The sequence below is a fragment of the Canis aureus genome, chromosome 20 (genome assembly GCF_053574225.1).
Source record: "Canis aureus isolate CA01 chromosome 20, VMU_Caureus_v.1.0, whole genome shotgun sequence".
NCBI lineage: Eukaryota > Metazoa > Chordata > Mammalia > Carnivora > Canidae > Canis > Canis aureus.
Window position 1 is genome coordinate 48,018,549 of NC_135630.1, and position 16,581 is coordinate 48,035,129.

General features: G+C 36.9%; 1 protein-coding gene and 1 long non-coding RNA gene across 2 annotated transcripts in view; one reads left to right on the plus strand and one right to left on the minus strand.

Moving 5' to 3' along the window:
- NXPH2 (neurexophilin 2) overlaps positions 1-16,581 on the minus strand; it is a 109,927-nt gene that overhangs the window by 79,135 nt on the left and 14,211 nt on the right. The window lies entirely within an intron of this gene.
- On the plus strand, positions 9,484-15,403 carry LOC144291975 (uncharacterized). The gene is made up of 3 exons (XR_013359514.1): positions 9,484-9,580; positions 13,175-13,540; positions 14,541-15,403. It is a non-coding gene; the product is annotated as an uncharacterized LOC144291975 (long non-coding RNA).

The window sequence follows — 16,581 nt, forward strand, 5'->3', positions numbered from 1 at the left end:
TTAAAAAGTAAAACAGCAAAAACATTCAAAGTTTTGAGAACAGTTGTTTAAACTACAAAGGGAAAGAAAGTGACAATTTTAGGTCACAAGTAGTTAAGGGTACAGTTTATAATGTTAGGATGAAATAATAAATTTCACCGACATGAACTATTTCTCTTATGAAAACACCACATTTAAGTTTGCTCCTCATAAGGATGAAACATTCCTCTCCCAACGTAATTTAAGACCAGTATAATTTAAGACCTAGTATTTTAAATCAGACCAATAGCAGGGGTCGTGTTGCTTCTATAAAGGACTTATTTTGCTTTTCATTTCAAAAGATGTGGCTCAGAGGTTGAGCGGTTGAGCATCTGCCTTCGGCTCAGGTCATGATCCCAGGATCCTGAGTCCCTCATCAGGCTCCCTGCAGGGAGCCTGCTTCTCCCTCTGCCTAGGTCTCTGCTCTCTTTGTGTCTCTCATGAATAAATAAATAAAATCTTTTAAAAAATATGCTTAGACACCAGGTTGAAGCCAAAAACCTAGGGGACAGGTGTCCATTCCCTTTGAATCTCAAGGATGATAGGAGAATAGTAGGCATTTCATTGGTTAGGAGGCACGGTTAGGAGGCATTTCAGTTCAAACATTTTTTTCCTTTTGGTCTTAAACAGAAAACATACAAGTGATACGCACACAATGACATTCAGGGTGATGTGAGGTTCCTACAGGATGAAAATAATAATGCAATCTTTTGTTGCATCCAAAATGCAGGTCTTATTTTATTCTTCTCTATGGTGATGACTAAAATGATGTTTCTTTTTATAGTTCACCATTTACTATGTTCAAAAGAAACATTTTGTGAATGTGAAAGTCATCCATGTATTCTGTTTTTAGTATCTCCCATGGAATAAAAACTTAAAAAACCCCAAACTTGGAGTGCATGCAAATGATTTGATTCTGAACACTAATATACAGTCCAAATTCATCCAATGACATTAGCAAATGAAGAATTAAATAATTTGATTTGGGCATGAAAATAAAAGAAGCTGGTGAAATAAGAAAAAAATCGATTTAGAACATATTCTAGATATCACCAACATCAGCGATCTAGCCCAGGGGCAGAGCTATAATTGGGTAGCAGCAGAGTAGAGACGCATCCACCTGTTCATTCATTCATTCATTCATTCATTCACCAAACATTTATTGAGGACTGCTACAAGGACAGGAACTATGCTTATGGACTGGTGACACAAAGGTGAGTAAGAACCAGTCTTTACCCATGAAGGTCTTTCAGACAAGTGAATGAATAGATAGTGTCCCAAAAATCTATCGGGAAATCTTATGACTTCACAAATGAAATAAAAAGGAAAAAGATGTATGCATAGCCCCAGCAACTTCAAGACAACCAAAATTAAAAATCTAAATGTTACAAGCTATAGAAAAATCAGAAGTGTTGAGGCCTTCATTCCAAGTTACAGACAACTGTGCTTTCTACTGCCATTGGCTATTTTATGGCTTTTCACAGGGTGTGGTATAGGACAGATCTTTTGGCTGAAGGTCCTGGCAAGATTGACTCAATGAGAACATTCTGTGACAAAATCACCCCCTGAGCATGAGCGTACAGTTTTAGGTTCTTTAGCAGCATACAGAAGAAACTAACCAAGCGTTAGTGGACTGTACTGAGTTAAATTACACAAAGAATTGATTTTATTCAATATTTTCTAACAAATGCTTTGTTACTTTAAAAAGTACAAAATAAACCCCCATGGGAAACACTTGGCCTAAGGTTTAGAACTGCAATAAGTTTGGGAATATATTTACTTGGTGAATGGTGTGTGACATAACCTTAAAGTAATGACATAAAGCTCTTTAGTTCCCGGAACTATGCTTCAAAATCCGCGGTCCTAAGCCTCTTGCTAGATAAGGCAAGAGGACCTCATTAAATACTTCTTTCTGCTAACACTTAAAACCCTTTTATTGGCCACTTGCAGATTATTTTCCTCATTTTACCCTTTAGTTCAGAGATAACTCCTTGAACGTAAGTGAAAAAGTATAATTAAAATGACCATACATTTTGGTTTTTACAATGGTAGGCCTATCAATTTAGTGGACTCCTTCAATACTGCATTTCAGTATTATTCCTAGCTTTTAAAAAATTTATTTTTAATAAGCAGCAAATTTACGTCTCTTGATCCAATATTTTTTTTTAGAAGAAGCAAGCCTGTTCCCATTATAATCTTCTTCATCTTATGGAAAAATATTCCAAGAAAAATGTAAGTCTATTTATATCTTTCAAGGACACAGTCTCCTGTTTTATTAAACTTCTCTTTCAAAAGCATTGTAATAACACCACCATCATGGGAAGCAAAACAGGCTTCCTGCTGAACCAATGTTAAAGGGTGCAAGGCCAGAATGAGCCTAAGCATCTTTCATTTAACATCTATATTTTACTATTTCAATGTTGTTGTAACTCAACTTATTAATGCCTAAAATGGGCAAAAATGGGCAGAATAGGCATCACTGCATCTTCTATTCCCTCTTCCTGGGAACAGATTCTCTTTCCTCAGGTATTCCCATGTCTGGCTTCTTTATTTCTCTCTGCCCTCAGCTCTAATGCTAAGTCAGGGAGGCCTTCTCTTACTATCCTCTATAAAACTTTGTCGCCTGCTCCATCCTACATGTGGCCCCACTGCCACCCTGCCAAACCACCCTGTTTTTTTTTTTTTCTTGCATAGCACCTTTTACTGTCTGACCATGTCCTGATAGCTTATTTACTTTCTTTCTTCTGTCTCTCTCACTAGAACATCTGCTCACGAGAGCAGGTGCCTGTAGTCAAATGAACCAGGATATCTTGGGACATAGAAGGTACTCAGAAAGAAGTATTTGTGCAAGAAATCAATGAGTAGTACAGATCACATATTAGAGAATGTAGCATGCTCTCTCTGAGACCCAGCTACTCACAGAAACCCGGATGAGAAAGATAGTATTTAGAGAAGATAATTTTAGGAACAGGCTATATATACCACTCTTACTCGTCTAACATATTCTCAAAGTGAATTAGAATTTGGAAACTTCCGACAATATACATTGACTACATTACAATATGATTTCAAATAACTGTATGCATTGAATTGCCTTTTATTGTTATGACTTCAATCCTTTAGTCAATTTTTATGAGAAACAACTGTATAAATTTTGTTTTCATAATGGCCGTGAAATTATTATGAACAATTCTTTCATTTTACCCCCTCAAAATACCCTAAATAATAAATTCTTTCAGAATCTGAAACAAGGGAAAGTTTTGCTTCTCTAAGAATCTGATATGTTCCCTCCTCAAAGGAGACATATAATTTAATCACATTTCCTTGTTTTTCTTGGCCACCAGATAAAATAGTGGCAGCTTTCATGATGAATTTTAACAACTCTATTAACTTTTATGGTTAAAGTATTTGTTTATCCCCTCACAACTCTGTTTAGATTTTTCTTAAATTGATTTTACTATATTCTTCTTTCTAGGGTAACTTCAATTCTTATTTGAAAGGTTGTGAGGAATATTGAATTTAAATTGTAATGCTAAATATTAAATTTAATACTCAGCACTAAATACTTGATACTAAATTGAGTGACAGACATCATCGAGATTATGGGGAGATAACTTTAGGAATATCTGAGATACCTAAATTACTTTGAGTTTGGTCTCAAAGATACATTAATGAAATGGGGGCCTGAAGGGATTAAAAAATAAATTTTGAGAATAGAGCAATAAAGAATGATTTAATTCTAGCTAACAACATGGCTTTAAAAGTTTCCTGTATCTAACAGTGTGAAAAGGAAATGTAAAGCGACAAAAGCCCACATATGATTTCTTTTCCACCCAAATCTTATTTGTTAGAGATAGAATTCTGACAAGCCCCTCATTTTCTCTCAGCATCAGCCTCCTTATTCATAGATCTGAAGAAAAACACTGTCCCCGAGGAGTTGTGGTGGGGCTGAATGAAATAACACAAGTCAGGCACCTAGTGGAATTCCTCGTCCTGAATTAATGGTAGAGCTTTCAGGAGAAGGCCCCTAATCTGATGAAATTAGGACTGGCCTGCGGCCCGTTTAAAAGAGATGTATACATTACACTTTAAACATTTTTTAAGTAAACTTTTTATTTTATAAGTTTTTAATTTACAGGAAATTAGGAAGATAGTAGAGCATTCCCATTTACCTTGTACCTAATTTCCCCTATTATTAACATCTTCCAATCAGTATGATATATTCATTGTAATTAATAAACAAATTATTAGTACATTATTATTATAAAGCCCATACTTTGTTCAGATTTCCTTAGTCTTTCCCTAATGTCCTTTGCCTACTCTAAGATTTCATCCAGGATACGTGGTATTTTTTAGTCATCATGTCTTAGGCTCCTCTTCACTGTGAGTTCTCAGGCCTTAGTTTTGAGGAGTTCTGGGTAGGTATTTTGTGGAATGTCCCTCTATTCAGATTTGTTGGATGTTTTTCTCAGGATTAGACTGTTTTTAGGAGGAAGACGATACAGCTAAAGTGCCATATTCATCCCATGGTATCAAGAAAATATACTATCAACGTGACACCCATGTTGGTTTTATCTGGCTGAGGTAGTGTTTGTCAGCTTTCTCCACAAATTAGTTTTGCCCCTTTCCATACAGTACTTCTTAGAAGGAAGTCACTATGCACAGACCAACCTTAGGAGTGGAGCTACACTTCATCCCTCCTTGAGGGTAGAGTATCTATATAAACCATTTGGAACCCTTCTGCATGGGAGATTTGTTTATTCAGTAATTTGTGTCATTAAAGACTCACTTATTTTAAACCTTGGGTTATAATCCAATATTAATTTACCTTGTTACTCACGTTATCCAGCTTTGACCACTGGAGGCTCTTTCCTTTGGCTCTTGTGTCCTTTTGACATATGTCATTGTTGAGGATTTTTTTTTTTTTTTTGAGCACTTTGTTATTCTCGGGCACTACGAGATGTTCCAGATGTGAACTGTATATTTCCTGCCGTAGTTCTAGAACTTGTTTGTCTATGGAGCCCTGGTTCCTTTTACTGAAAAAATGGTATGAGAAACTAAGATGTGGTTGATATGTGTACTCATTGCTACTGAGGTGTTGTTGCTGCTGGGTCCTCTCAGCTGGCAGAGCAAGGAAATACATGTGTGTGTACTAACTTGTGTATATACACACATCTATAAATATTTCTAAGAGCAACCATCTATATTTATACTAAACATGAGCTCATACTGATGACTGCAATTCTAATCCATTACCACATGGATCATTCTAGCCTCTTCCTCTTTCTTATTTGTAGATTCCAGCTCCAAAGTAAGAAATCTAGCTCCTACATGCACCATACACTTACTTAAGTGATTCCAGTGTACATGTATAGTGATGTAAGGACAACTGACTTGGACCTCCAGGGGAAACAATTTATCCACTAGAGTACAGTGCCTTCAGTTTTACAGACCCCATTTCATCTGTCGTTCCTTAGGTCAGTAACTCCCCCTAACCCCTATCCTCTTCAGTGAGGCCATTTCATTCATTTGTAATGCAGTCAGATTGTTTTATCATGTTCTGCATTCCGTCCCAGAATCCCTGACCTCCTAATTTTTTTTTAAATGCATGAAGATCCACTCTTTGTGCCGCAAAATTGTATGTACTTTAACAAATGCCTGGTGTCATATATCTACCATTATGGTATCATATAGAATAGCTTCAGTGCCCTAAAATGTCTATGCTTTGCCATCTGTAGCTCCTCTACCCCCTAACCCCTTGCCAATCACTAATCTGTTTACAGTCTCTATAGTTTTGTCTTTTCCAGACTGTCACGCAACCATAAAGTGTGTGGCCATTTAGCTGGGCTTCTTTCACTTAGCAATATGCATTTAAGATTCATCCATATTTTTCCTAGCTTGACCACACATGTTTTCTATTACTGAATAATATCCTATTATACATATGTACCATTATCTGTTTATCTGCTCACCTATTTAAGGACATCTTGTGTGCTTCCAGTTTTTGGTGATTATGAATAAAGATGCCCTAAACATTTGCATGCAGGGGTTTGTGTATAAAAAGTTTTTTAATTGTATTGTGTAAATATGTAGAAGCTCAGGTGCTGAATCCTATGATAAAACTATGTGTAGCTTTGTAAGGAACTGCCAAAATGTTTTTCCAAAGTGTCTATACCATTTTGCATTCTCATTAGCAAAGACTGAATTCCTGTTGCTCCGCATCCTCGCCAGCCATTGGTATTGGAAGTTATTTGTAGTTTAGGTATTTTAACAGGTGTGTAGTGGTATCTCATAATTGTTTTAATGCGAAATTTCGTATGACAAATGATATTTTTTTTTCAGACAAATGATATTGAGCATCTTTCCACATGCTTATTTGCCATTTGTATATCTTCTATGATGAGGTTAAGATCTTCTGCCCATTTTTAAATCATTTTTATTATTGTGTTTTAAGAATTTCTTGTATATTCTGGATTTAAGTCCCTTATTGGATATGCACTCAGCAAATATTTTCTTTCAGTCTATGGTTTTTCTTTTCATGCTTTTATTAGTGCTTTCACCAAGAAGTTTTCAATTTTTAATAAAGACCAAATTATCAATTTTTCCTTTCCTGGATTGTGCTTTTGGTTTTCTATTTAAAAATTCATCAACAGACCCAAGGTCACCCAGATTTTCACCTATGTTTTCTTCTAGAAGTTTTATTGTTTTGCATTTTATATTTAGGTTTATAATTTTGAGTTAGTTTTTGTGAAAGATGTAAACTCTCTGTCAAGTTACATATTTTGCATATGTATATCCAATTGTTCCAGCACCATTTGTTGAAAAGACTGTCCTCTCTCTGTTGAATTGCATTTGCTCCTTTTTTAAAGATTAGCTCGCTATATTTGTGCAGGTCTATCTCTGGGCCCTCTATTCTGTTCTATTGATCTATGTGTCTATTCTTTTATCAATTCTACACGGTCTCGATTACTATGGCCTAATATTAGAGTCCTAATTACTCTTAAAATTAGGGTAGTTCTAAAATGAGGGTAGTGTGAGTCTTCCAACTTTGTTCTTCTTCTTCAGGGCTATACTGGTTTTCTGGGTCTTTGTCTTTCCACATAAACTTTAGGACTAGTTTGTCAATATCTATGAAATGGCTTGCTGGATTTTTTCAATGGTATTGCATTACTCTGTAGATCAAGTTGGTAAGAAATGATTTCTTAACAATACTGAGACTTCCAAACAATGAACACAGCATATCTCTCCATTTATTAGCTCTTCTTTGTTTTCTCATCCATGTCTTACAGTTTTTTACAGATAGATCCTGACATACTTTGATTTTCTACTTAAGTACATCCTTAACTTTCATGGTGTTGTAATGATATTATTTTTTTTTAAATTTCAAAGTCCAATTGAAAAAAAAAATAAAGTCCAATTGTTCTGTGCTGGTATATAGGACAGTAATTGACTTTTATATACTAACTGTATATTCTGAAACTTTGCTAAACTCACTTATTAGTTCTAGGATTTTTTGCTGTTTTTGATTTTGGGGGGTTTTCTAGTTATACAATCATATTACCTATTTTATTCATCCTTTTATAATATGAACACTACTTATTTTCCTTGTGCTAATGTACTAGCAAGGACTTCTTATATAAAAATTTTTTAAATTTTGATCAAAATGTATAAACATGCCAATCTTTCACTGTTAATAATATTATCACTGGGTTCTTGCCTATCTAGAACTCTTCTCTGAGAATTGGCCCATGATGGAAGTTACATGTCATATTTCTTATTTAAAAAACACACATTCTCTAAGACTTATAGTACTGATTCCTTTAAGTACTTCCAAAATGAACATACTTGCAAAGTAATCTGGATGTAGAATCTGCCCAGAGTTTTAGAAAAATGTTGCCTTTTATTCCAGTTACCTTGCCCATGCCTAATTTTTTACCAATTAAGAAAAATAATTAGCCCTTATTTACTCTTTCAATGATACTTAACTAAAGTTTTATAAATGAAATTACTTTTCAGAGACAATTTCTATCCATTCACAATAATAATTAAGTTACAGAATCACAATAACAATTAAGGGTGGAATGAATAAGCTGGGTGCAAAAGAAAACTGACTTGACAAAAGAAACTCTGCTATACTAAGAAAGAGCTCAGAAAGCCATCTAATGGATTCAAACTCTCACTGTTCCACAGGATTTGTTAGTATGACAGAGAGAGTTAAAGCCACTAGTTTGGCTGGCAAACCAGGTAAGTGAGTTATAAGGTAATTTATTAAATTAGAGCCTTAATTTTGGATCGATGAATAATGAACAATGTATGTTTACACACAAATATGTCTGGAAGTATAGATGTGTATGCATACATGTGTATGTATATCTATCGATCGATCTATCTATCTAATCTATCATCTATCCACCTATCTAATCTTCCATTGGCTCTGCTTGCCTAGCTGAACCCTGACTAATGCACACACCAATGAACCTTCTCCCAGGGTCTTATTTCTGAGTGAAAAGAGTGGTAGTCCAAGGAATACCACTGTTTTGATGTAGTTTTCAACAAGCTGTGTGGTAAGAGAAGAGAAAGGCATAGGCTGAATCAGAGATGACTCTCAGACTCATGTTTTAAAGTAAATTTCTATCTCCTATATTCCAGAGACTGATCTTAAAAAAGAGACGAAAACCCTTTTAAGATAGAGCACTCCAGACAAATGCAAAATCATAGTTGAATAAGATTGCACTTCTTTTGAAAAAAACTGGCAATGATTTTTAATATTATCACCTGGGTTCTTGCAATAATAACATTAAATATTATTGCCAAGGAGCTATTCAGGCACACAAGATGCCTGTGCTTGAAATCTGCTCTCACCCGAAGGAACTGATCCTTGTCCTTGTGAAATTACTATAGAATCATAGAATTTTAGGTCTGAGCATAACCTGAAAGTTCATATAATATTTTCAGGGAAAAACACTGAGGTTGAGTGATACCATGACTTGCTTAGAGTCACACAGCTAGTCAACAAGAAGTATTTAATTTTCAAGTTCAAATTCCTGCCCCCAATCCAGAGTTCCTTACACAATACCATTTCTATGCTTGACTCATGTCTCTACCTGATTGAGCCCTGTGAACTCCTTCATAACCCTTCTGGCTCAAACATGCCCTGCCTCACTATGAAGCATCCCAAGTTTGTTAAATCACATGCTTGTCTTTCCAAATTCCAGTTCTCAAAGTTGAAAGACTCATAATCAGATGCAGCCTTGTAGTTCTGTTTCTCTGACTGGTTTACCAAGTCTGGAAAATTCTTATGTACTCAAATTTTGTTTACACCAATTGTACCTCACCAAGAACATCAGCAAAAATTCACTGAAAAGTTGTTCTGAAACATTCCATTGTCTGTTGCCGATTCTGAGGGGATAAGAGCTAGTCCAGTTCTTACATCACAATATATTCATGTCATGAAAGTGTTTCCTCTGGATAGTTTATAAGATACAGAACTCACCATCTCAGATCCTGAGACATTTCATGGCTACTACCTGAAGTTACAAAGCAATTTGCCACCACATAGGCTGTAAGAGAAACAGACTGTCATTTGAAACTCCTTGTAATTCCTTTTGAATCTCATCAGGCTCTGGTGCATGGTTTTTAAGGACATTTTTCTTTCCCCTTTTCTTTTTAACTAAGGTGTCCTGTTCATAATGGTTCTTAACTATCTTTGATAATGGGTATTTTCATTACAAAATTTTTTTTTAAAGATTTTATTTATTTATTTGAGAGAAAGGGGGTGGGCACACAAATGAGAGGCCGGGCAGAGGTAGAAGGAGAAGCCAGCTCCCCACTGAGCAGGGATCCCAACGCAGGGCTCTATCCCAAGACCCCAAGATCATGACCTGAGCTGAAGTCGGATCCTTAACTGACTGAGCCACCCAGAGGCCCTGATAATGGGTATTTTTATTAAGGTGGAAAACTTCATGGAATGTTTTAGTATTCTGTAGCAATTGGGACAATATGTGGCTTAAATAGGCAGGTACTCAAGAAACAAGAAGTCCCGAGACAAATAGGCAAGGGCTGATCCAGATGCTCCACAAAGCCTTAGGAGACCAGGCTTTGTCATCATTCCTCTCTGCTGTCCAAGATGTAGCTCTCTGCCCACGCTTGCTGCCTCATGTTCACAGGATGGCTGCTGCACCCCCTAGTTACAATTCTATAATCCAAGGGAAAAGGAGGCAAAGTGCCAAAGGGCAAAAGGCATTCCAACCAAATTTATCCTTATTTTAATCAAAAAAGCAAAAGTTTTCCTGGAAGTAGCACTCAGCAAATTTTTGCTTGTATGCCATTGACCATAGCTATGTCTTCTAAGAATTGTAAGAATTCTACAATTCTACTTGTGCCAGAATTTTACAAAGAACAAACACATTGTAGATGGTGATTATGATACTATATTTTAATAGTGTTGGTCACAGACTCTTATGCCACTATTCTTCTATTAAGTGTTTAAATTAACAATCATTCTGAAAAAGGCTTCGAAATCATAACCCATTCTGAACTTTTTCTTTTTTCCAAATCAATAAGTTAAAACTCACCTGCAATTTGTTCATTGTCAAAGACAGGTGAGAAAAATTAACAAATCCAACCCTACATTGGATAGATACCGTATGTCTAAGAGACAGAACAGTAAAATAAATGGAGCACCAGCTAGCTCCTCAACTACTAGTGAATGATAATAAACCCATCTGCAAGCCACTCTCCTTTTTGTTCTGTTGCATATTTGGAGTCTGTCCACATACTCAATATCTGCTTAAGTTTTAAGATGACTCAGCCTGACCCTTCAAAAAAGAAAGGACTAGGTGGTAGAAACGTACTTACCAATGGTGAAACCTGGGATGTTATAATGAGTATAGGGAGCCACACATCTCATCCCCTGCAGAGGGTCCCTGCTTTGGAGGACAAATTCTATCAGGATCCTAAGTTATTAATGTCCCTAGAGCAGGAGAAGCAGCTCCCCTTAGGCTAGTGTTTCTCTAATTGTCTCTAAAACCTGCATTAGAAACCCTTTAAGCGCTGCTTAAAATTCAGGCTCCTGGGCCCCACCTTATACACCTGATATCTATCTCCTCGAGCAGCAGCCAAGTACCTGCAGTTTCCAGGTGGTTGCAAATTAAAAGTTGAGAACCATTCTCTTAGATTAATATGCCAGACTCAGGGACTGGGTGGACAGGCTGGCAGGGTTCTCCGTCAGACCAGACATGGGCCTTCCTTCTGAAGTTAGTGCTAGAAGAACAATAATTCACTTTTTTTTTTTTTTTTTTTTTTTACAGGAACCAGAATGAGGATAAAGGCCTGAGCTCCCTTTGCTAAGCAAATACCCTGGGCTAGGGCAGCCACCAGACTAAACCAGGCTGTGCCACGTACAAGGCTCCAACCAATTAACACTGCCACCAAGTAAACATCCATCCTAAGGAGATTTTCAGAGTGCTGGAGCTAGCTCTACCTGAAGCTCAGAGACCTATAATGGGCCAAAGCTTCTGTCCTTATGCCTGACCTACTGCCACTACTTGCCCCAATCTTCCCCTCCATTTGAACCTTCCAGCTCATTCCAGTCTTCCCTGCCTATGCTCTGCGTATTTCACCAGTCTCTAAACCATTCCCTGGCCACCTCTGGCTAACCCCCATGCCACACATTTTTCACCTATGGCTGTCCATTGTTCTAGCAATGGGACAACCTTCACAGCCAGTTTCTTGGCCAGGTCCTCAACAGTCAGGGGCCACAGCACACTCCCAGGCACATTTATAAACTGGAGCCTTCCAATGGCATGTGGCTGTATTTCTTCATAGTTTTGTAATTTCTGTGATTTACTAATACATCTGCTGTGCCTCCTGTTGGCTCTCAGCAAGAAGCCGAAGCGTGTTCTGTGGCACAGAAATGAGTGCTATTCTGAGAGAACATGCTGGAAATCTGAAGGGGGTTTCCTGTGCCATTTGAAGCTGAGAAAGGAGGATCCTGGCTTGGGCTTTAGTACCCAAGTACATCTTCCTCCACCCCCAAAGTTCACTAAAATAAAGTTGGGAAAGTGGTTTTCTGGCCGCTTGCAGATACAAGAACATTTAACTTTCAAAGATTCTGATTGAAGTACATATCTAAAGCAAAATACGTTTTGTCGTGTACATTCAAATATATGGATTATCTGAAGATAAAAAAGAAGGTTGGCAGATTCAGCTTAAGAGAAACCTAGCAGCCTGAGATTTAGAAAATTAAAAGCCGGGCATCTGAAGCTAACCATTTAAGATGCTTGTAGGTGTTCAAGAGGGTGACATGGGAGTATAGTGCGAACATATAAAACATCATCCCATTTCAGCACGTAGGGTTACAAAGGTTGAAATCCTGTATTAGGCTTGTTAAAATCCAGAGTACCACACAGGTAGGCACAATTGGAATTTAGAGAGTTGTTTTTTTTTTTTTTAACTAAGTTAGAGAATTATGGTATGTACAGAATTGGGAAATAGCCAAAACCACATGAATCCCCAGAGAAAGATCTTAGCAGAAGGTTCTGTTAGAGTGCATATTAAGTAGATTCAAAGCTGGGTACATGTGAGGCAAGAGAAGGCAACAGACATAAAGAGAAAAAGCATGACTTTTGCTTCTTTTATAGCACACCCTATAACCTCTCTCTGACATATCTGGAGATGAGATCCTTGAACCACACTGTATTATGACATCAACAAGGTCAACTCGAGATAACAGAAATCCACAAGCTATGACATGTATTACATCACTAAAGGAACCAGATTTCACACCAACACTGGCACATCTCTCCCAATGATTCACACTTTACCCAGAAACCTCTAGCACCCCAGAATTCTTAATAAAAACTTTAAATCTCTCATTAATAACACTGAGAAATGACAGCTTTTGCTCACTGCAGGCACTCAGAAAATACTGTTCTTTTACTGCAAGCTCGTCATTTCATAACAACTTGGATACATTTGATTTGGTTCCACATCTCCCCAATATAAACCCAAAGACAAAGCAAAACCAAATATTATAAAAGGAATTTGCTTAAGGATTTGGTCACGTGCCTTTGCTGTGTCACTTTTGATGTGTTACTTCAATGTTGTACAACATATAAAAAGGGTTTCTTATACCATAATATTTTTTGTTGTTTAGAGCCCAGAAGAAAAGCTGTTCCTGAATGAAAATGCAAGAATCTTCCGACAGCCTATATGGGAATGCTATGGATAAACAGAGGATCCCTTTATCACACGTAGCTTGTGAGCTGTGTCCTGCTTAAACCATAACTGTCTACAAATAATACTCTTCAACTGAAAGTAGATATGCTCCCTTATCTGCTAGAAATACGCTTGTTCAGTATAATAAGAAGAGGCACCATTCCCTACAGAGTCATGCTTGGCTCCTCAGGTCAGGCCATGCCTACTTACATGTGCCATTATGTTACACTACATTTACTTAAACATAAGATGAGAGAATTGGGACATCTCATTGTTACAAGAAGGTCACAGTGTGCACTTACAGGTAAAGTGATGATTGGTAAAACCGTATGTGGTCCTAGAAATTTTTAAAAATCTGAATCATGAAATAATCACCTTAACACTAAACAAAAATCTGTTACATGGTGATTCCAATTTGAAAAGAGGGTAAATGAAGCTATAGTAAGAAAATGGCCTTAGTATATAAATGTCAGCAAATTAAACCTATTATCTTATGAAATAATAAATAAACGAAATAAGGAGATTTATGTAGAAAAGCACTCAAATATCAGAATTAAAAATCAGATCAGAAATCTTGATCATAAATTTAAAATTGCTGAATGTCTCAATCCTTATTTTCATGACATTTTTCTACCTAATGATCGACTCTAAACTTTAGAAATAAAATTTTTCCTATATTATATATTTCTCTAATTATATAAATGTCAATATATTAAAAAGAACAACAGCAAAGCATATTTTACTAAAAACATGAGTCAATGATAATGATAGGAAGAGATTATATAGCATTGTAAAGTGCATATTTGCGAATGAACATCAAATTTTAATTGTGCCTATCCATATTTACTTCTAAAAGAGTAAACAATGGAACTAATCAGTTCCTTGGCTATTGAGAATATCCTTTCTTTGTTCTAATAGAAGATAACAGACAGCAAATAAATCCATTTTTGTATGGTGCTGTAACGGAGATGTAAAAGTTTTATCCCAAAGGATCCTTACGATAATATCATTAAGAAAAGTAAAGGGCCTCTTCCTATATAAATCCACACAAGGGGTTTAGGTATACTTTGAAGGTCAGTGACACTGGCATCTAAAGGCTTAGATTTAATTTGCCACTCAAATTTCTTCCTTGTGATATGTCACAGATGGTTTTCCGTTGGCTTTGTGGCACAGCTCAGGGGGTTACTGAGTGGTTTCTCTCAATAGTTCATTCGCTCGGTCACTTGAGCATTTGCCGGATGCTTACTGGGGGGTTGGCTGTGGTGTTAAAAACTGACACCCACATTCTCTGTGTTTGTGGACAGCACTTGAGTCAGGTGGAATATACAAAGATGAGCATCATAAATACCAAACCATAACACAAATGCTCCAGTGGAGGTGTGCACGGAGGGGAGGAGCCCAGAGAGAAGCACTTACCATGGCTCTGAAGGAAATGTCTGCAAAAGCTGGGAAAACCCCTGCTGTGAGACCCAAGTGGGTCTCCTTCCTGTGACAGTGTAATCAGGAGAGCCAAAGCTCCTTCCCTAGGGGCTGTCTTATATTCCACCCACCCGGGGCCAGGGCTCCAACAGCATCATAAATTCATAAAGTCAAAGAACATCTAAGAGACCATCTGGTCTAGGGGTTCCCAAATCTGGCTGGGCTCCAGAAACACCTGGTGCCTTGGCCCCAACCCAGAGACACTGATGTAACATGCCTGAAGGCTCTGAACAAGCTCTCTTACTGTGGCTGCTGCAGCGGCATACGTGCACCAGCACTTGGGAATCACTGAATCCGACCACCTAAATTTTCAGAAGGAAAATTTTTAAGGAAATTCATACCTACAGAAGTGAAAAGACTCCATCAAATTTCAGGAACATGAGAACAGCAATGGAGAAACATCTGGGAAAGAAACTTTTAGCACAAATACTTTCGAAAAGTATTTTCATGGCACATGACATAAGCTATATAGAATAGGACCACAGGGTCAAGAACTATTGGGAGAGAAAAACTTCGAGAAAATTGGGTTTAGTAAAGGTACTGAGCTATAAATTAGCTGTGCTCTTCCCGGTAGAAAAAAATAATAGAAACATTGACTTGAAAACTCTCATATTTTTGTCCTTAGGAACATATTTTATGGAAAATTTTGGCTTAGTATGATGCCTACAGTAGACACTTAAACTTGTGAATGAAGCAATGAATGAAAACATGAATATACGTGTTACCAAAAAAATGTTTTTCTTTGGTTATTTCCTACATTAACCTTTGATGGAAGCTAAGAGTGTATCAGTAAATAACGGCTTGTTCAGGCATTTGTGGGGAGTGACATTAGCACAATATAAGCAGGTCTGTAACTTCCAAGGTAGAGACAAAGCATTCTCCTGCTAATGAAAACATATCATTTTTGATGTAGTCGGAAAAGTTCAGTAAGAAAGTGTTGTCTGTGTGCATATGTGTGTTTATATAACGGCAGAAGTAAGAATGTACTGGGCCACCCAGGGTGTCCACAACACACTCACTGCAGAAGCTACAGGAGCCTAGGAAGAGGCTCATCCAACATAGATACAATGGCATAGTGCTGTAGTCCGCTGTGGTTCTGAGATTTTATCCCCATATAGTCATTATTTATATATAGCTATAATTTCACAAAAATATACTGTATTTCAAATTTTAACACCAGCAGGGATTCTGTTTACTTGTTTATTACCATGTTTACCTCTGGGGGAGAAGACACAACTTCTATAGTATATCTTCATAGATATATTTTTAAAAAAAGAGAATTGCCTTAAAGGAGAAATTTAATTAAAAATGCATTCCAATGTAGAAGAAACTGATGCATACCACTTATAAAAATAGAGTAACTCAGAGTTTACATTTCAATAAATTTGAAAATTCCCAATTTTTCAATAAAAAGGAAATGCATTCTAACTCCTAAGAGCTGAATTTAATAGTGTTAAGCTACTTTTTAAAATCTCAAAATACAGTGGATCAAATTTCCCATTCAAAAGTGTTACTCTCCAGATTTGGATGATTTTTTCTTATAAGATTTTTATTTATTTATTCATGAGAGACACAGAGAGAGGCAGAGACATAGGCTTCTGTGGGGAGCCCCATACAGGACTCAATCCCGGACCCCGGGATCACGACCTGAGCCGAAGGCAGATGCTGAGCCACCACTGAGCCACCCAGGTGCCCTACTCTTCAGTTTTAATATTCATATTATAATGTGGGTTTGTGATAGACTCTTTGAAGAATGTAATCCCACTATATTTTAATCATAACAAATACATGCATCCAGTGTGGTTTAGTTCATATTTGTATTAACCAACTATTATTTGTGATCATCATTTTCAGTTTTATTTGCTG